Source organism: Ictidomys tridecemlineatus, chromosome 4 (genome assembly GCF_052094955.1).
Source record: "Ictidomys tridecemlineatus isolate mIctTri1 chromosome 4, mIctTri1.hap1, whole genome shotgun sequence".
Taxonomy (NCBI): Eukaryota; Metazoa; Chordata; class Mammalia; order Rodentia; family Sciuridae; genus Ictidomys; species Ictidomys tridecemlineatus.
In genome coordinates this window covers 168582993-168605808 of record NC_135480.1, presented here as the reverse complement: position 1 = coordinate 168605808, position 22816 = coordinate 168582993, and the positions used below count along the sequence as shown (strand labels likewise).

The window sequence follows — 22816 nt, the reverse complement described above, 5'->3', positions numbered from 1 at the left end:
TTTGAATCATGTTTTTGGTGTAGTCCCTTAGAAATCATCATCCAACCAAACATATATTTTCTTCTTTGTTTTTCATCTATACACTTTCCAGTTTTAGGTCCATGCTATGGTCTGAATTATGCAACTCCACAAAATTCATATATTAACAATTAATCCCCAACGTGATAGTACTAAGAAGTGTAGTGACGTGTGGAGGCATACACCTGTAACACAGAATCTAGGATGACTGAGGCAGGAGGATTGCAAGTTTGAGGCCAGCCTCAGCAACTTTGTAAGACCTTGTCTAAAAAATAAAACAAACTGAGGATGTAGCTCAGTGGTAACGAGTTGCTGGGTTCAATCCTCAGTACAGGAAAAAGAAAAAGAAAACAGAAAAGAAGTATGGGTTTTAAGAAGTGATCATGGAAGCTCCACTTTCCTCAAGGGGATTAGTACCCTTTTCAAAGAGGCCAAGGTAATTGTTTTCCCCTTCTCCCATGTGAGGACTCAGGGAGAAGGTACTGGCTTTGAAGCAGAGAATGAATTTTCACCAGACACAAACCTGAGTGCACCTTGATCTCAGACTTCCCAGTCTCCAAAACCATAAGCAGTAAATTTTGTTATTTATAAATCAACCAGTAAATAGTATTTTGTTATAGCAGTCTGAATAGACTAAGACAGTCTATGATCTTTGAGTTAAATTTTCTATATCATATAATGTGAGATAGGAATTAAAATTAGTTTCTTCCTTTTAATCTTGGGTGTGTGTGTGTGTGTGTGTGTGTGTGTGTGTGTGTGTAAATTTCCAGTTGTTCCACCTCCACTGGTTGAAAAGATGATCCTTTCTCCATTGAATTATCCTTGTAATTTTGTTAAAAATCAGTTGTTCCTTATATGTGGGTCTATTTCTGGACATTCTGTTTTGCTTCTTTGATCTAGTTAACTGTCTTAGCATCAAAACTACACTTGATAATTTGGTATATGGAGGGTTTTTTGGTTTTGTTTTTGTTTTTTTAAGTCTTTCAATAGAGATCATTACTCTTCCAACTTTGTTCTTAATTTTCAGGTTATTTCTGGGGGAATTATTACAATTTATTTCATTTCCATATAAATTTAGAGTCTGTCTATAATTTCTACAAACATTCCATTGGGGTTATAATTTTATTACGTATAGAGATCAGTTTGGGGAAATTTATGTCTTAGCAATATTGAGTTTTCCAAAGATGGGCATAATATATCTCTTCTTTTATTAGTTATTATTTAATTTATCTCAACACTGTTTTATAATCATCAGTGTTCAATTCTTGTGAATCTTTCACTGCAATATTTATCCTCAAGTATCTCATTTATTTCTATACTCTTATAAATGATAATGGATTTTTCTTTGTAGATTTCAATGCCACAGTGTTTTTTTTGCTACAATATAAAAATACAGTTGCTTTTTGTATGTAGTTCTTGTGTTATGTAACCTTGCTAAACTTAAATGTTAATTTGTTTTAGTATTTATATGAAGATTCCAGTGAATTTCCCCTTCAGACAAGCATATATTCTGCAGATCAAAACAATTTCTTTCAATTTCAAGGTCTTTTATGTTTTGCCATGTTGAACTGACTAGAAAATCAGTATAAGGTTGAGTAGAAATGGTGGAACCTCACATTTTTACCTTTTTCTGATCTTCAGAAGAAAACATTTGATTTTTCTCACCATTAGTATTTTAATGTTAGCTCTAGGTTTTGGAAGATGTCGTTTATCAAGCTGAAGAAATTCTTTTCTATTTCCAATTTGTTTCAAGTTTTTATCAGGAACAGTTGTTGAATCTGTTAAATGCATTTTATGATTCTGTTGAGATGATAACTGTTTTTATTCTTTAGTTTCTTAGTATAAAAGTGTTAAATTGATTGTTTTCAAAGTATTAAACCGATAATGAATTGATTATGACATATTGTCTTTGTACATATTTTTGTTTTTGATTTGCTAAAATTTTGGATGTGAATTATACTATTCCAAAGGTTCTGCCTTAACCAGCTTTTTTTTTTTTTTCTTTCTTTCTTTTTTTTTTTTTTTTTTTGGTACTAGGAATTGAACACAGGGGCACCTAGCCACTAAGTGCTATCTCCATCCGCCCCAATTTTCTTTATTTTTTTTTTCTTTATTTTTTTTTTCCTAATTGAAAGACAAGATCTCCCTAAGATGCTTAGGACCTCACTAAGTTCCTGAGGCTGGCTTTGAATTCACAATCCTACTTCAGCTTCCTGAACCACCGAGATTACAGGCATGTACCCTATGCCCATCTCCTTGACCAGCTTTGTGACAATTTTACTTCTATTTCAGTTTTTGTCACATAAAATGTAACAGTTACTTTCTGTTTCGATTTTAGAAATACCCCCCATATAGAAATACTCCCTCACTCCCATTTCTCCTCCTTCCCTCCCCATAACTCTTTTTAATTCCATTCAGCAATTATTGTGTACTTGTTAACTCCTGAGTACTGCCAACGTAGGTGCCAATTTTAAAGGCAAACATCACACAGAATTCTTGGTATCAAGGAAGCCTAGAGTCCACTCTGCATGTGGGTGAGAGTGTGGGGGATAGGCATTTTAATAAATGATTCAGATTCAGCATGGTAACTCAGGGTAACAAGTTACTACAGAAATCCTTACCTTCAACCAAAGATACAACTCTGAAACTTAGACTGGTCCACTATAATAATAGAACAAGAAAAGTTATTATAGTCCAAGGAAAGAGCTTATGAAGGGAAGATAAACAAGAAACAGCATATCATGATTAGGAAATGATTGGGGAAAGACTTGTGATGTACTGATAATAATATATACATTCATAGCATAAAGGGTACTATTTCATTGTCAAGGGATCTTTTTTTAAATTTTATTGTTTATACTGGTCAGGAGTCTCTGAAATGTAAAGCATTGGTTAATGGGAGCTGGACTCGAGTTTGGAAAACAATTTTGTGAATTAGTAGTCCCTAAAACAAGAAGATAAATTCACAAGACACTCAAGAGGTAGCATGAACATGTCCTAGTGCTAATTGAATATGGGGGTGAGGAAGAATGAAAAATAATTTCCATTGGTATATATATCTTATGATTTTTTTTTTTTTTGCCTGTTATCTGTTTTGCTGTTTTCCAAAAATGTGTGGATGCTGACACCATTTGTTGGACTGAGAGAAGGTATAAAGGAGAAATTTGTGAAAGAAGTCATCAGTTTCATTGTGATTGTATGACTTTGAGGTGGCAGCCTGATAGCTGGGAAGCCTAAAGCCCATTGGTGGTTGGAAGTAAAAGTAAAGCCCAGAAGGGATGAAGATATGGATTGTCAAATTGCAATTGCTATATCTGAGTTTGAAGATTCAAGGGCATCAGATGCAACCACAAATATACCTGCTTCACACCATTTGTAGAGCTGAATATCTACTCAAGGACAAGCCATGCCTAAAGCAAAGAGATGCCTTGTCCTTGTGGATGAACTCACAAGTTCAAGGATTGCTCTTTCTGAGTGTCAAACACTGTATGTGGCAGCAGTTGCCATCTTTTGGGAGCATGCAAATACAGATGTCTTGTGTAGGATGACAAATGCAAAGAAGACTCATAATTTCATAAAGAATATAGGTCTTTTCGGTAATTGGTTATATAGAAGTCACCCTTACCCTCTTCTGTAGAACCAAAGTCAAGTAGAAAACTGCCAAAATATATTTTTAAAGTCAAAATTTAGGCCATTTGTGAACTTAAAAAGTGTTTTTGTTGATAAGAAAAGAGTGTTTTGAAAGATTATTTTGAAATTTTGAAAGGTTATATTACAAACAAAAATGTAGAGAGTGGCAAATCATATTCCATGTACCCACAGATATCCAGGTTTAACCATTGTTTGCATTTTTACACTTGCTTCAGATCTTTTGTTTTCATTTTTATTGTATAAAAGCAAATCTTTATAGTTAATGCTTGTTTTAGTCAGCTTTCTTTGCTGCTGCAACTAAAAGAACCTGACCAGAATAATTGTAGAGGAGAAAAAGTTTATTTGAGGCTCACAGTTTCAGAGGTCTTAGTCCATTGAAGGCTGGCTCCATTCCTTAGGCCTCAAGGTGAGGCTGAACATCATGGCGGAAGAGTGTGGCAGAGGGAAGCAGCTCACAAGGTGATCTGGAGGCAGCGAGAGACTCCACTCTCCAGATACAAATATTTACACCAAGCCATGCCCTCTCACCCCCTCCAGCCACACCCCATGATTTCAATTACCTCTGAGTTAATCGCTACCAGGGGATTAGTTCACTAAGTGGGTTAAGACTCTCACAACCCAATCATTTCTCCTCTGAACCTTCTTGCATTGTCTCACACATGAGCTTTTGGGGGACACCTCACATCCAAACCGTAGCAATGCTGAATATTTCTTCTTTTATTTTTTAACACTCTTTTCTGCCCCTGGTGTGACCAGTAATTGGATTTTAGTGTATATCACTCATGTTTATGTTTTTATTTTTACTACATATACTGTATTGGAATTATTGGTCTTGTAAGTGTGGTTGTATTTCTGGGTTTTCTATTCTTTTCAATGGATTTTTGATTTCTGTTGTTGTGTCAGTACCCCAAGGACTTAATTATCATAGCTTTCTAAGAAGTCTTTAAGTCAAGACTTCTAATTTTATCTTTCTTTATTTTGTATGGTTATTATAGATCTTTTGTGTTTTCATATAAATTGTACCATCAGCTTCATGATTTCTATTAAATAAAAACTGCTAGAGTTATGATTCTCTGTGTTGAATATATAAATCAATTTAAGGAGTTTTTACATTTTAAAAATAGTTTTCAATCCATAATCCATGGTATGTTCTTTTACTTATTTAGGTTCTCTATAATTTAACTACTCAGCAATATTTTCTTTTGAGTATAGAGCCTAATAAAATTATGTCATGATCTCTTCTGAACCTCAGAGTTCTTTTCCAAGTTCACATGGCAATTGGCTGAATTAATTTCCTTACACTTTAGAACTCCTGGAGGCCATGTCTTCAGGCCAAAAGAAAGCACTTTTCCTGAAGTTTAACTTTCACTTAAAGGTTCCCCTGATTGGGCCAGGCCCACCCATGATAATCCTTTGTTTAACACAATGTCATCTGTGGATTATCACGAAATTGATATCCCACTATAATCACAGATCTCTACTACATCAAAAGGTAGGGAGTTATACAGACCTATATCGCAAGGGGAATAAATTTCAGAGGCCCTGTTAACTTCTGCCTACTAAGTACATCTTTTGATGAGATTTCAAATTTCAAAAAGTATTCTATGGTTTTTTGCGCTATAAAAAATGCATTTAAAAATTATTTTACAATTGCTTGATGCTCGTACATAGGAAAAAAATTCATTTATTTTTTCTATTTGAGCTTGAATCCTGTGACCTTGCTAAGTTTAATCATTGGTCCTGGTGGATTCCATAAGGTTTTTCTCCATTTAAGATTATGCTAACTCAACATAGTTCATTTCACCTCTTCTTTTTTAATCCATATACCTTTAATTTATTTTCTAGCCTAATTGAACTGAGTAGAAACTCTAATGTAATATTGGATGGAAGGGAATAGACAGGGAAGGGGAACATGAGTGACTTACTTTGACCTTAGTGGCCAGTGTTCAGCCCTTTATCAGTAAGGATGTTAATTTTAGGTTGGTGCTCTTCATCATAATTAGTAAGATCTACCCTATTCCGTCTTTGCTATATAAATGTTTTCTTGTTTTGTGCTTTGAGCTGACCTCATAAAGAATTACATTTAAATATTAAACTGAACTTCCTTTCCAGGAACAAACCCCACTGAACCATCCTGTGCTACTCTTTTTATACAGGCTAAATTTGATCTTACAGCATTATACTATTGATTTTTGCATCTGCATTCACTGGGAATATTGGTCTATATTTTTCTTTAAATATATTTGTTAGGCTTCAATACCAGGCCAGGTTCATTTAAATAAAATAAGTTAGAAAATTTAATAATTTTGGAAAGAATGATTTATCTTTTCATAAAAAAAATTAATAAGATTTACTAAGTGATAGGATCCACTAGTTTGGAGTTTTCTTTGTGCAAAGTTTGTTAAATTATAAATTTAATTTATTAGATGCAATCAACTTGCTTTGTTCCAGTATGCTTTTAAAGGAATTTTTATGTTTTTTTATAAGAAATCTGTTTCATCTAAATTGTTAAATTTGTTGTCATAAAGTTATTCATAAGATCCCTTTAGTATCATCATAATGCCTTTAAGATCTGTAGTGATATCCTTCCATTGCAAATATTTGCAACTTTCAGTTTTTTGCTGAATGTTTTACTAAGCAGTTACCAATTTTCTTATTACTTTCCAAAGAAACAACTTTTGGCTTAGTTTTCTCTGTCACTTATTTTCTATATCATTGATTCTTGCTCTTACCTCAATTAGTCCCTTCCTTTTATTTGAACTTCATTGGCTCATATTTTTCTAATCTCTTGGGATGGAAATCTTGACTCATGATTTGAGAACTTTCTTTCTTCTTTAAACGAAATATTTTAATTCCAAATACCATTTTAACATTGATTGACCTGTGTCCCATGCACTTTGGCATGTCATGTTTCCTTTATCATTCAAGTCATTTTTTCCCCTAAAGAGTCAGGGAAAATCCCTACTCAGACTTCTAGGGGCTTGCTCTGTGATTTCCCTCTGTCCAGGCTCCTGGCTTGGCACATTCAGGCTGCTTCAGTGTCCCGAAGCTCCTGCACTGCCTGCTCAGTGTCCAAATGACTGCACAGATTTCCAGTCCCCTTGATTTTAAAGAATGCAACATCTCCGGCTTTCCTTGGGCCATACCTCTCTTCTCTGTACCAGGAAAGCGTCGCCAAGCAAAAGAAGCAATTGTGGAATTATCAGGGATTCCTCTCCTGTGTTTCCTTTCTCTCAAATGCCCCTGGCCTGTATGGCTCATACACGTGCTGGAGGACTATTGCCTCGTTTATTTTTTATCAGTTTTATAGTTATTTCTGTTTGCAGGGAGGGGAGGGCAGAAAGTTCAAAATACTCAGAAAAAAGAAAGGAGAAAGGATGGAGGCAGGGTTCAGTTGTGAAAAATTTGGGAATGGGACTCATTGATGCCTCATGTTAAGAAAATGCAAACAGCAATGTGATCCGTTTTAATTGGCAAAATTGCTAGATCATCACCAAGTTCAGAATTAGGCATCTGTGAGCAAAGAAGAAAACATGGAGAATTGTTTGTGTTTGGTATCAGAGACTGGGTTCTTGGCTGTTGGTCGAGTTTCCTGCTGGGCTCCAAAATGAGAATAATGTCAACTGAATATTGTGGAAATTTATTTCAAGTTCATCATTACTAATAATGTAGCTAACCACACAAAATGGGCATCAGTAAAACACCAACATGCTATTTATATTGTAATCTAATTGTGGACATTGTCAATCTATTAGCCCAGTTTTCTCCATGTGTGGGTTTTTTTTGTTGTTGTTTGTTTTAGAAAAAAAAAAATAGAGGGCGATTATCTGATGCTTTCAGAAAATTAAGCTCATTTAAAATTGTGTATTCATAAATCCTGTTATTTTATTTGTTGGCTTTAGCGTGTTCTTTCTATAATAAAACCTGCTAAACAAGGGTTCTTTAAAATCAAGTGAATTGGAAATCTATATGGTTGTTTGGACCCCATGCTGAATAAGCTAGGTGAGAGTGTTGTATTGGAAAGAAAGAGAGATCACAGTCTCAGGTACTCATCAGACCCCACTGTGATCTGAATGGCCTCTGATGTGTCCTGCAGCTTGCCTGAGATGAAGCTTTTCATCTGTAGATTGAGTGAATTGCTCAATTTAATCTATAAGAATTAAGAATTAAATGACAGTACAGCACTATCAATTAACTACATTGAAACGCTAGCTATCTCCGCTTTTCAAAGGCTTTATGTCCTTCAGCAGCTAACTTAACTTTCTGATCCTTGTTTTTCATCACTTTTAAGTGAGCATTATCAGAGTACTTCACACAGTTTTTTAAGAAAATTAAATGAGAAACTATATGTAAAATAGATAGCAAATGGCACTTGGGAGTATTACTGGTAGCTGCTCATTACCTCTGCCTGCTGGGAAAGAAGGTGTGACTTTTTAAAATCTGGCTAGATGAAGACTGAAAAAGAACTTAGAAGCAATTATTTTGCAACTAATATTTATAACAGCCTCCTTTTTCTAAAAAATCATTGGTAAAATTAAATAGATTTGAAATTATTAAACCCAGAAAGCAACCTAATTATGATCATTGATAATCTACCTATCCCAACATTCTTCATTATTAAGTTTTTTGATGTTTGTTTGGGAAAGTGAGTCACTTACACATGAATACACCAAGCAGTCATTTAACAAGTACACTGAGCTCACAAAATGCTGAGCACTCCTCCAGATCCCTTGGCAACCCAGGGGGCGATGCAACATTGCTCCACCGGGAAGAGGAAACATATCCCAAGACCACGTTTAAAGAGCAACATATCAACAAGTACAAATCAATAGCCTATAAAATGAATGCCTAAGTACAGAGGGGATCCTTTTGAAAGCTTCTTCAAAGCGATAAAAGGGAAGTAGTGGTGTGCATAAGGAAAGGGAAGAATACCAAAATTCAATCACAGAGCACTTAAGCCCACACCAAGAAACAAGAAAATATGGAAAGGACTAGGCATGTCTGAATTTTTATACTTTTAAAAAAATTGTTTTGGCCTTGTCTTGTTTTAAATTCATTCATAATGCTATCATATCCATAATTTCTATGTGCTATACTTTCTATCTGTCATTTAATGTTTTGGACATTGTCAAAATTTATTTAAAAGTACTTAGATCAACATTATATGGGGTATAATTATAAGAATAAAATATATTCATTCAGAACTCAGTTTTTAAAGCAAAGTTTCTCAAAGGTAAGGAGAGTGCATTTAAAAACAGCTTAGTTTCAGACTACTAATCCCAGCAATAAGCCTTTGCTCAAATAAGCACAGCTATGTGAATTGTTCATTTTACATTGCAGGCTTATCCTTAGCAGTTATTACTGTATTCACCAACTTCATGAAATTCCATGGTCTGGTTTCATAGTGGATTGATTGTAAGATAAGGCTGTTTGATTTGATCTAATGTTGCTGAATTTTTTTTTTTGTTGTTGTTGTTGTTTTTGCTATAAGTAAATATTAACAAACCAGAATAGAATACAGGGTAGTCTTTTCAAAAATAAGAGACCCAGAATAGCCAAAGCAGTCCTTAACAAGAAGAGTAAAACTGGAAGCACCACAATACCAGACCTTAAACTATACTACAAAGCTAAAGTAATAAAAACAGCATGGTATTGGCACCAAAATAGGCATGTAGACCAATGGCACAGAATAGAAGACCCAGATACAAACCCACATAAATACAGTTATCTCATACTAGACAAAGGTGCCAAAAACATACATTGGAAAAAAGATAGCTTCTTCAACAAATGGTGCTGGGAAAACTGGAAAGCCGTATGCAGCAAAATGAAACTAAACCCCTCTCTCACACTATGTGCAAAACTCAACTCAAACTGGATCAAGGACTTAGGAATTAGACCAGAGATGCTTTGCCTAAGAGTGGAAAAGGTAGGCCCAAATCTTCATCATGTGGGATTAGGCCCTGACTTCCTTAACAAAACTCCTAATGTGTAAGAAATAAAATCAAGACCCAATAAATGGGATGGATTCAAACTAAAAAGCTTCTTCTCAGCAAAAGAAACAATGAATGAGGTGAAAAGACAGCCTACACTTTGGGAGCAAATTTTTGCCACACGAACATCATATACAGCACTAATCTCCAGGATGTATAGAGAACTTAAAAACTTAACACCAAAACAAAACAAAACCACAAAACCCCCACAAACAACCCAATCAATATATGGGCTAAGGATCTGAACAGACATTTCTCAGAAGAAGATATATAATTGATCAACATATATAGGGAAAAAATGTTCAACCTCTCTAGAGAAATGCAAATCAAAACTACTCTTAGATTTCATCTCATGCCAGTCAGAATGGCAGTTATCAAGAATACAGACAACAATAAGTGTTAGTGAGGGTGTGAGGGAAAAGACACACTCATACATTGCTGGTGGGATTGCAAATTGGTGCAACCACTTTAGAAAACAGTGTGGAGATTTCTTAGAAAACTTTGAATGGAACCACCATTTGACCCAGCTATCCCACCCCCAGATTATACTCAAAGGACTTAATATCAACATACTATAATAATGCAGTCACATCAATGATTATAGCAGCTCAATTCACAATAGCTAAGCTGTGGAAGCAACCTAGATATGCTTCAATAGATGAATGGATAAAGAAACTGTAGGATATATACACAATGGGATATTACTCAGCATTAAAAGAGAATAAAATTGTGACATTTGCAAGTAAATGGATGGAGTTGGAGAATATCATGCTAAGCAAAATAAGACAATCCCCAAACACCAAAGACCAAATGTTCTCTCTGATAAGTGGATGCTGATCTGTAGTGGGGGTGGGCGGCATGGGAAAATGGAGGAACTGTGATTAGGCAAAGAGAAGGGAAAGGAGGGGGGAGGATCATAGAGTCAGGAAACATAGTGGAATGAGATGGACATCATTACCCTAGGTACATGTATGACTACACATATGATGTGATGCTGCATCTTATACAACCAGAGAAATGAATAGCTGTGCTGCCATTGTGTACAGTGAATCAAAATGCATTCTGCTGTCACATATGCCTAATTAGAATAAATAAATAAATAAAATTTTTTGAAAAAGGAAATTATGTATTTTTTTAACTTTTTTTTTCTGCAGTCCCTAATTACATCATGACATAACAGAGATGCTCAGTTAAAATTTATGGAATAAGTGGGCTAATGAATAAATCTGTAATAAATGGTCAGTGGAGAACCATCATTATTGAAAATGAAAAGTACACAAAATCTATTCTGACTGGGAAAGGATCAGTAGCATTATTTCTGTATGATAAAATAAAGTCATTCAATGAAGCAAGTAACTATTTTGACTTATGTTGTGCTTTTTTTTTTTTTGTCATAAGCATCAGAATCAAAGTATGAGAAGTAGCATTAATTAGGTCACAGATGGGAGCCTCCAAAGCCTGTACCTTTTATGAATTCCTCTTGTCAAAGCCAGTTTGGGAACTTGGAAATTATGTTTATGAACACTCTGCTATCGTCTCTTCCATTGGTATCTGGCTTCTTTTAATATTTTGCACCATAGTCAAGAGACCAATAAAGATAACCACTCAAGAAACAGGTTGTTTTACAGGGTAACTGATTTGATAATTTTCAGGGTATTCTCAAAGATGATTACAAGTAAAAATAAATTCTGACATGAATGAAAATAATTTGCATCTTGAAGTCGACTAAGGTTGTATGTTAACAAGTACCAGAGTCTGGATCAGGAAGAGAGAAAATGTTAGCCGGGTGTGTGTGTGTGTGTGTGTGTGTGTGTGTGTGTGTGTGTGTGTGTGTGTGTGTATGTATATCTGAATGTGTATATGCATCACTAATAGCATCAAGATAACACTCCTGTATTAAATCGCAGTATAGACATATAATGTGAAGATACATGTCTTTTTCTAATGAGTTATTTAGGCTGAGATATGTGTTTGATTTTAACCCCTTGCCATCTTACTGTTCCTGCTGGAATGGTATCCAATGAAATAGGATATCTCATTGCTGTGTCTTAACAAAGTCTCCACACTGATTTATGGGAATACCTGAAACTCTAATCACAGGAGCATGAGGATATATTATTTTGTGGCTTGTTAAAATCAGGTTTTGCACCTGTGCCCATGGATCAGCAGAATATAATCACCACATAAGTCTCCTCACAAACTTAGACTAACTTCTTATTCTATCCTATGGTCCACTTTGAAAATATAATAATTATTATTATTTAATATTTATATTATTATTAGTAGTAGTAGTAACAATAATAATTTTTGTACTTGCATTATTAAATATGGTTGTTGTTTTAAAAAGAAAAGCTATTAGTTATTGAAGCCTACCCTGGGAATGTCACTAAACAATTCTGTTAATTAGTATTTTTCTACATTTTTATTAAACACAGTTATTTGTATGGCAGATATCAGTGCAGTAAAAGTTGTTGATTGTGAACAGGGAGTTTCTCCATTAGTGGAAGTCAAACAAACTTACGAATTGTAACCACCATATTTAATCATATGAACACAAACAGCTGAGCCAGTAAATATGTGATAGAATGCCTTCAATTAGTCCCCTTACTATTTTCTTAGGCTTTGAATATTCCTTTAAGCAAAACTCTTTCTGCAATGAGTTCATATCAGTTATTGAATTATAGTTAGTATCTTGGTATGAAAACTGGTGGCTGCTAAATTTGAAATACCTCACATATGCACCTTAAAGTTATTTCTGACACATTATTCCAGATAGGTGACCCAGTTTTTATACTGGGAATGTTGACATTACTGCTGAGTCAGTTCACAAAGGAAACTGTCCTTGATCCATACTATGATGTGGATTTTATTCTAGCTGCTGATGAGTTTTGCATTATTATACCTTAATACTCACTTACCCTAAGATTATTATGGATAGAGTCAGAAAAATACTCAGTGCCCCAAGTGGTCACTTATATAAAGTAGGTGAAGAAATATGCACTATAGTAGTGTGAGTTTTCATATCAATGGTATATATTAATGCTGCCAGCTTACACAAATCAATAACTAAAGTAGCACACACTTGGTGAAAACAGCATCTATAGCATATAAACTTTTGTCTTCCAGTTTTACGTTTATCAGCATCTCAAGAGGTATTTATAGCCCCTCACACACTCCTTTATGATTCCCTTATTGATTAAGTGGTGATGCCTCCTAGTCATAGGACATGGTTCACTATTTTTCAATTAAAATGAAGAAATAACTTGTTTGTTGCAGGTGCATTTCAAGCAATTGGCTTGTGGGACTTTGAGAGATGCTGCTGCCCGTGACATGTTGGAATTATCATGATCAACTACTCGGTTTGGATTTCACCCAGTGGCCAAGAGCTTTGTGTGATAGACAGCAAGGTTTGGATTTTTAAAAAGAGTAAACCAGGTAAGGTTTGAGGGAGACATCTGATCATTTATCACTTGCTCTAAGGGCTTTCATGTGCTGCCAAGATGTATTGAATAATGTATAGCTTTTCTATTTGTTCTCTTAAGTCCACTGAACAGGTGCCTGAAGAGTGAAGCTTCCTTGGCTTCAGGAGAATGTATATAGTAATAATTGAATTCCTTTTCTCTCCAGAGGAGAGAGAAGCTATTTTAAGATATGCATAAAGCAGGCCTGAGAATACTATATGCACAAGTTTAATGCAGTGGCCTAAATGGCAAGCTATAGGGATTTCCTTTTTAAGTAACTACTCTGAACTCTAGTGGCATAAACAGTTATACTTTCAAAGGTGAAGAAAGGAAAGTGTTGCCTTTCAGTATTTATATATTGCACAATATAAAAATGTGAATATAAGTTCATGGTATGTGATCTAATAAACATGCTTCAAATTTACTATGATTCAGAAGATTAGACCATTATTTTAATTTTCATTTTTCTGAAATCGTTAATTATTCTAAATTCTATTCGTATTTTATTTAAAATGATGATACAATGACATACTCTACTATTACTGTTGCAAGAATTGACAATATTACACTCTAATTCAAGTATCTTTTTATTTAATTTCTCTATTTCATTCTGGAAAGTCTTCTCAATTATTGCTCATAATTGGGTCAGATAGTATTTTTCTCTAACTCTTTCATTCACAGTATAATTTAAGTGATCATCACTTAGTTGGAGAAATCACAAATTATTCTTATCTTCTGACTTTTAAGATCGCCAAAATTTTTAGAAACTTCAAACTCTCTTTTAGGTACAAGTATAGGAACAGAAATGCCATAAGTAAAATTTATTAATGTAGAAAAAATGGAGGGCAATTTTTCAATGCCAGCAATGCTTGAATTCTTCAAACTTTTTACAAAACATTGCTTTCTTACTTTATGAAAATAAAGTAAATGGGACTCAGTCAAAATAGTATATCCTGACATCTTTGTTTTGATGTAAATAAGGACTTCCAACGTATTTGAAAATTATCTCCTTTTTTTTTTTTTTGGTACTGGGGATTGAACTCAGGGGCAGTTGATCACTGAGCCACATCCCCAGTCCTATTTTGTACTTTATTTAGAGACAGGGTCTCACTGAGTTGCTAAGTACCTCACCATTGCTAAGTCTGGCTTTGAACTTGCGCCCCAAGCTGATGGGCCAGGCATGCACCACTGCACCTGCCTTGAAAAGATCCCTTCTGAAATCCACTTGACTTATTTGTTTGTAAGGTGATATCATGAGAGTGAAAATCCCAATCATAAATTTAAACTCTGTTAGAAATAGTATAGATCTCCTAACTCCTGGCAGAAAGTCTTATTGGATGAATTGAGTTGGTAGATAAATTTTTGCTCTGTTTAGTGAAAAATGTATTACCCACATTTAGAAGAATTTTACCAGTCATAAATAAAAGGGAAATCAAAATGCAGGATGCGTTGTTGAAAAGTGAAACCAAGTCCCATGCTTCATAGCATTGGTATCTAGCACATAATTATTGTGACACCTCATGGTAGCCTCTCAGAGTTTTAAACTTGTAAATTTTCAACTCTGAGTCCAAAATAAAGTTCATACTGATTATGTTTACTTCAATATTTTCAACATAATTGGGCTGCATGTCAAAACCTCGGCATTCTAAACCAGAAGATTGAAGGGGGGAATAAAATTAAGTCTATTTTAAAGGTAAATAATCATGTGATCAGGCACTTAGCAATTATCTTGTCACAAAGATAGAGCTCAACTCTATTTGTAAGAAATGTGTTTCATTCTTTAGCATATTGTATCTTTCTGAACCATATAAGTTACCAATTTTAGGGAAAGTGTACAATAATTTTGATCCATGTGTTACAAAGAAACATAACTTCTCTTTATTCAGTTCTTTGCAATGAATCTTCTACATAGGTTTACAGAGATGGTGTTTTCCAATGTCCTGCATAAAATATATGATTTAGAAGTGTCCTATGGAACACAGAGGATTTTACAATGAATTGATACATTCTCAGTTAAAGGTTAACTACTTTTAAATGGATGGAAAATTTATACATTGCAGTTTTATAGTTTATATTAGTTTTAAATTCATTTTGGGCTCTGTTGTATGAATGGAAGTTGCATTTTTTATGGTGATGTATGCTAGCTTCTGCATGAAGTAAAAAGAGTGTCAAGGCTTCCCAATTCTGTTTTTTTAGAAGTTCATAACAAAGCCATAAAAATTTTGCACTGTTCCTAAGCTTCGAAGCATTTTTTTTTCTTAAAGCATTTTTAAAGTAAAGGTTTGTCTAGTTCAGGTTTATATTACTATATCTCATGCATAGAAGCAATATTGAGCTATAAAGACAGGATATAAAAGGTGAGATTTTCCAAAGCACTTCTGATAATAGTCTGCCCCATATAAAGGCAAAACTAGTTCATGAAAAACATTTACGTAGTTCCTGTGTACATAATATATCTATCCTTTGCTCCCTGCAGAGAGCAAAGGATATTCTCACCTGGGCAACTTTTCACATTCTGAGACCTTCTAAAGGAAAATCTCAAGAATTTATACAAACAGCTGATACCATCATGAAAACTCTTATATGAATCATATATATTTTGTAGCCACAAACATATTTGCCCTATGAACATTTTTTGCATGCCTACAACATGTAAAACAGTATGTGGCCAAAATCAAATAATCAACCCTCCCTTGTCCAATCTTCAAGTAGTTTATACCCACAGAAACAAGCAAACAAACAAACAAACAAAAATCCATGATACACAAGTAACTCATTCCAGGAAAAATGGACCAGAAATTGTAATGCATTAGGTCAAGCAGAATTCTCCGGAAATTAAGATGAAGGCCTATTAAATCTGATAGGTATGCTAGAAGGTTTTTGAGACGTAAAAGGCGTTTCAGCTGCATAGCTAAAGAGTGGGGAGAATTTTAATTAATTTGAAATAGGCATGAAGTTACTTGAGGCTCATGGCACAGTCTGACAAAGTCACCATGCTGTAAAAAGAAACATATGTTTGAAGAATTGAAAGCTTAACATTGGGGTACATAGAGGAGAGATGTAAGAAGAGGCTGGATATATAGGTAGTGACTAGCCTGGAGTGTTTTACATGCACAAATATAGTGAAATATGAAATAATGAAAGAAATGTAGCCTAATCTCTATTTTTATTGATAAATGATGCTTGTGCAGAGTGAGGTATAGGCAGGGAAATTATGTGCAGAGAGAAAAGATAAACTAAGAGTATTCAGTGCCTTTAGTGCAGAAATGTGTCATTTCTAGCCCACTGCCTCACCAATACCTAGGGCAGCTTATATCCATCATTGGCTCTGTTATTTTTTCAAATACTGATGAAATGAGAATTTTTTAGTGATAATTTAAGACTACATTTCCCAAATTCTTCCTTTTTTTAGAAATGGTTTTAAAAGCATGAACAGAATTTAACTTACATGTTTTTCATTACATTGTGTGTGTACTTTTGTAAGGTTTTACATGTGTGTGCTTATGTGCACACACACACTAAACACTCTCAGTATGTGCTTGAAATTAAACCTCAGATCCTCTTCTTCAAATTTATGCTTCAATTACAATGGGGGCAGCTGCTACCCTACTTTATTTTCCTTTTGAGACTTTTATCTCTCAGGCTTCATCCTTCCCTTCATCGTTTTATCATCCCATCAATCACTAGGTTTCCTTCCTTGGAATACAGCATGCATCGCAGGCACATTTTTATGGCTAGAAAGCAAACCTATCCTACTTGGCACATACTGCTTACTTAAACCTAATTAAGTAATTCTGCTGAAAGGATCATGTCCCATCCATCACAATGCACATTTGGTCAAAATAATAGGGAACCCTATAAAGCTGTGGAAAGACCAAGGAAGGGAACCTAAAGAAGACACAAAACACAAACAAGTGACCTTCAGCCCAGCCTTCTTTGACACAATCCTCTAATGAGTCTTGGCACATTTACACCTCTAGAAGAAGAAACACCTAGTTCTGAGCATCACCTTTACTCCAGTTATTTTATTGGAAACTACCATTATGGCAAGTCTCCCCTGTAGTATGCCAGAGTCAGTATATTTTGTATAATTGAGTCATCTATTTTCAGTGAAGTTCCCTGACAGTCTGAGGAAAATCCAATAACTTCTCTCTAAATATGCAGACTTAGGGAAATGTTGGTGTTATATATTAAAATGTAATATTTTTGAGGCCAGAGTTTTGTTTTGTTTTTCTTCTTTAAGTCCTAATTTCACAATGCCAGGTATACACACTAAATATGTCCAATGACTGCCTAACTGAAGGCACATGAACCCTGTGCCTAAAATCAATCAACATCTATATTTTTAGCAATAAGAAGCATATCTTCCTCAATTGTTAGAGGAACCAGTTGGTTTGGGGTTCATACCAGGTATTGTTAGAAAAGGGTGTCTTATCTTTTCATGGTTATCAATATTGATAATATTTAGTAACAGATATTTTAAAATCATAGAATAACATATAACAGTACTTAAGGAATAGAAGTATGGAGGATTTAATCTAATATAAAGGAAGAAGAAAAATAGTAAAAGAAACTTTTATTAAACATCTTGCCACCTTAATAAATTCAGTGTGGTTCTCTTTTTTCAAATTCTCACAAACATAAGCCATTTTACTATTTATGTGTTTCTTATGTTTGGGAGAAAGAAGTAAGATTTGCCATTTTGGTTCTTCAATGAAGTAGGTATTTACTTTTCTGATAGGATTTACAGGAATCTTGCCTTCACAGGAAGTTACCCTTTTTTATTTTTGAGAAGGAGGTGTTTAGAAAATTGTGATTGGTCCTTCAGTGGTAGTGCATGCCTTCAATCCTGCTAATTCCAGAGGCTGAGGCAGGGGAATCACAAGTTCAAGTCCAGTCTTATCTACACAGCAAGACTCTGCCTCAAAATAATAAATAAACAAACCAATAAATAAATAAGGCCAGGGATATAGCTCAGTGTTAGAGCACCCCATGAAATTAAACCTCAGATCCTCTTGAACCTTGATCCATGGGTTCAATCCCCAAAGACTTCAATATTAAAAAACAAAAAAGAAAAAAAAAAGAAGAAAACTGTGCTTGACCTATGAAACTTTCATGTTTCTAGCTATTAGCTTTAAGTTTAATAGGGATGTATTCAGGTATCAGGTTTCATTCCCATCTCTGAATCTCCGAAACTTCTGTGATCTTAGGCAAGTCATCCTCTTAGAGGTTCTATTCTCCATCAATACTGTGGAGATAATAGTATTGTCCCCATGGTGCAATTGTAAGGACTAAATGAGATCATCTGTGCAGAACATGCAACAGTGTCTGATACAGTACAAATAGGTCATTACTATCATTATTGTGATGTGAAGTCTACATACAGAACAAGTCTCTCTAGAAATCCATTTGTTTAAGCCAAATGTCAGAAAATTTTACCTTTTGTCTTCACCTTTGATAGTAGTTTTAGTTTCACTTCCACAAGCAATTTTTTCTTCAGGCTTCTCTTTGGTAAATCTTTGTCTGTAAATCCATTTTTTTTTTTTTATCAACATTGTCCTTCTGTGGATGATGGCATTCCTGTAAGTTATGGTTAGGGTTGTGATTTTGAGATAATGCTCTGTTTAAAAATCTAATAATATTTATAATCATATTGCTGAGTGTTTGGATGTTGTGGTAAAATTTCACTTTCTTTACAACAAAAGATTACCAGAATGTTTTTTCTTATGAAATTATACTCTTTGGAATCAGTAAAACACGTTGAAATTCACTAAATTAAATATTAACCTGCATCTTACAGTAGCAAAGAAGCATTCTGATATGTTGACATAATTCTCTAATTTTGAAATTCTACTCTAATGTACTCTCATACAGACTGTCATTGAGAGTTCCTGACATTAATCAAGCAGTAACTATAATTATGCCTTTAACCTTTTTTATTAAATATATTTTATAAGAAGACTGTTATTAAATTTGAAATGCAAAGTCAGAATTAAAACTGCATTTAATATGTTCAAATAACACTTAAAAATGACTATCATTACTAATATCACAATATGTGATCTAAAACTGTATTAGAAGAATGGAATTAGGTCAAAAACAATTCCAAGAGTATCTGGCCAGTGCTTTGTGTGGTTCCATCCTTTTCAGTGAGGGCAGAATGTAGATCCACCAGCTAAGGTGTGAGGAAAGAGAACATAGATTAGAAAAACATAGTGGGAGGTGAACAGTGATTCAAGCAGCGCTGAGTCAAAGGATTTCGGCCCTTAACAAAGGATCTTCTAGGTATGGACAGTGGAATCTGCAACAAACCAGGCCTGAAAAGCAGCTTAACTTCCCCCAGCAGCTCAATGCTTTCTCCAGAGGCAAAGGAAGCTGAAGATGGAAAGGAAGCAGGTGCTGGGGTGCATTTGATTGGGATAGTAGCAGAGGAGTGAAAAATATGGAATTGAATGGAAAACCAAGCAGAGTCAGGTCTGGGGCTAGCAGTTTGACAGAATGAGTGCAAGAAGTTTTATACTGAATGGTTGGAAATCCCTGAGTGAGCAAATGGAAAATTTCATTAGAAAGGATTTATTCATTCTGATCATGAAATTAAGATACTGCTAGAGACAATCTTTACAAAATCTCTTCTGCAAATTCATGAAGGGAAGAATAACTGATACCTGAATATGTCACTCTTAAATCTAACATGACAATAGCAATAAAATAACATTGATAAACACCCCAAGTTGAATATTAAGCTCAATACAGGTATTTGGTGCAAAAGTATATCTACACTGCAGTGCAGGCATAGTTTTACACACATTTAAGATGAAGTAGCTGAGACATAGAAAGGTGACTAATTTGTCCAGGCTCACACCGTTAATGGTTATCAGGAACTCCTCTTTATAAAACCTGTGAGTTTTCCATAACAGTATCCTGTTTTCAGTTTTTAAAATTAACAATACAGGCATTTGCTGGTAAATGAATGGAACTGGAGACTATCATGCTAAGTGAAGTAAACCAGCCTCAAAAAACCAAAGGTGAATATTCTTTTTTAAATGAGGAAGCTCATCTAAAATAAAGTGAGGGTGGTAATAAAAAAAAAAAAGAATAGAAGAAAGATAGTGGAGTTAACAAAGGAGAATGAAGGGAAGGAACGAGGATGAGATAGGAAAAGACCGTGGAAAGAATCTGACCTAACATTCCTGTATACATATATGAATATACCACAGGAAATCTCTCCATCATGTACATCCACAAGATACTATATTTTTTAAAAAAATAAAGTTATAAGTACATAGCAGAAAGTTCAATGGAATAGAGGGAAGGGAACAGAGGATGGGAGGAAGTGAGGAGAAGGGGAAATACTGGGGACTTAATTAGAAGAAATTATATTCCATTGCTTCTATAATTATGTCAAAAAATTATATTGTCATGTATAACTAAAAAGAACCAATAAAAGAAACCTAACAATCCATTCCCTATGCTAAACATGATTGTAGTTTGTGATGTTATATAGTAAGTTTTTATAAGATTGTGTAACTTCTTATTGTATGTTTCTGTATTTTGCTTTTCGATGAATTTCAAAATGGCTTAAAAGGAAAAACATAGTTTTTTTGTGGAAGGCCCATTACTCCTAGTGCTATGATAGACTCGGATTCTAGATGTGTGTTAGCTGGTGATAACATCAATACAGTCTATTTTCCCCCTTAGCAAAGAATGGAAAACTTATATACAACCTTTGCATATTTTTTGGCATAATTTGGTATGTGAAATTATATACTTAAAATTTATTTCATATTTGCATAAGTGGCTGAGTTAAAAATAATTTGAAAAGTATTTTGTTTTTCATCTATATGAGATTTTCTTTTTTCTTACAAAAAGAACCCAATGGATTGCTTTCCAACACCTGTTCTATGGGACACTGATTTGGAGATATATGTTCCATGTACAAGGGACTCTATAGCCAAATACATTTTGCTGGTGTATTAAGTATGATAAAGATTGTTTCTGAGTAGCAACTGGAAAGCTAAGAGTTTGGATTTTCCTGTGGCATGGTAGGCCCATCCCTTTCCTGAATAATTACAGGATATTGGTCATATCAGAGGAAAGTGGCCTTTAGCCATCTTTTCCCACAGATTACAGCTCTGGTATTAAAAAGGAAAACCGTGGCCAGATACGTTGGCATTTTCTTTTTGCCCTCTTACTTTCTTCTCTCCTCTTTCATTTTCACCCTGGATCTCTTCCTGCTCTTCCATCTACCTCTCTGCTCCCCTCTGTCTCAGTGCCTTCTCTTCTTTCCTCTCTCCTCCCAACCTGTGAATGTGCTAATATTTTATTCTTTGAGCTTCCCTGTGTTTCGATCTAAAAAGATCATCATCTGTGGCCACATATATCTTCCTTAGAGATGAACACTAAAAATTAGATTATAATTTTGTTTTCTTTCAAGCAAATTTCCACTCCTACTGCAGCTGAGAGAAGTCTAAGTGGGGCTTGATCATCTAAAGTAGTAGAATTCATACACTGCATCATTTGCTAGGAATTGAAAATGTGCTGGGAATTTCGTTGTTGATGAGTGATGTTTCACGAAACCTTAGTTACCCTGGACAAAAGTGAAATATCATTTGCCTTTACAAACACAACCTACCTTTATCCAAAGTTCCTCCACTCAGGAAACTTCTCACTCTTTCTTTTTCTTACCGTATCTCAACATTGCTGCAATCTTTTTCTGTTTTTTTACATACTTTTTCTGATCTATATGCTTCTCTCCAATGTCTCACCAATAATTTGGGCCCCATATTTTCTCAATAAATTCCTGCAATGGTCTCCCTCTTAAAAAAAAAAAAAAAAAACAACTCTTTTGCTGTGGTAGTCTTTCAATATATCTCCCTCACTTCAGTCTTGTCTTCTACCCATTCAAAACTTATCCCAAATGCAAACCTCAACATGTTATTCGCATGCCCTTAGTTTAAGGCATTTATGTCTTAATACATCATAGGGAAGATTTTTATGAACAAACTTCTTTTTATGTCTACAAATCACACTTTGTATTCATGTGTCTTACCTTTTGCCTTGACCCTTTGAATATAATTCTGTTTTCTCTCACTAGAAAGTGAGCCAACTTAGGGGCTGGGGTTGTGGCTCAGGGATAGGGCACTTGCCTTGCACATGTGAGGCATTGGATTCAGTTGTTAGCACCACATATAAATAAATGAATAAAATAAAAGTCTATCAACAACTTAAAAAAAGGTGAGACAAATCAGGGACCAGTTATTTATCTATGTTTGTTTTCCCAGAACATTTGTATCTCACAGAGAAAAAAATATACATATATATATATATGAAATAAGAAAAATATCTGATAACTTATTTCTCTCTTATAAAAAATGGCTCCCCAGTCAAAGAGAGAATAAAGTACCACAGAAACTAAGAACTAGATGGGTATCATCATTGAATTACTGATTTTAGATCTGGCATATATAAATAAACATATGTCTTTTCTTCTCAGTTATATCAAGACTAACTCATATAATTCTTTGTCAGTTTTGATGATTGGAACACTACTACCTTCTTTGTCTTTAACTGAAATGTCATTATGGGATGGGAAAAGAACAGTGGGTTCTAAAAAGCCTAGTAAAAAATATTGTGGGATGGTAAATATGATGTAAATTATCATGATTGAAAACAAAAATTCTGTCTCCAGCTCTGAAA

General features: G+C 34.5%; 1 protein-coding gene across 6 annotated transcripts in view; it reads left to right on the top strand.

Moving 5' to 3' along the window:
* Positions 1 to 22816, top strand: part of Lingo2 (leucine rich repeat and Ig domain containing 2) — a 1122715-nt gene that overhangs the window by 794325 nt on the left and 305574 nt on the right. For all 6 annotated transcript variants that reach the window (XM_078047735.1, XM_078047736.1, XM_078047731.1 and 3 more), the window contains one exon: positions 12936 to 13094. The gene's annotated coding sequence lies outside the window, so the exon portion shown is untranslated. The remainder of the gene's footprint in view (positions 1 to 12935; positions 13095 to 22816) is intronic.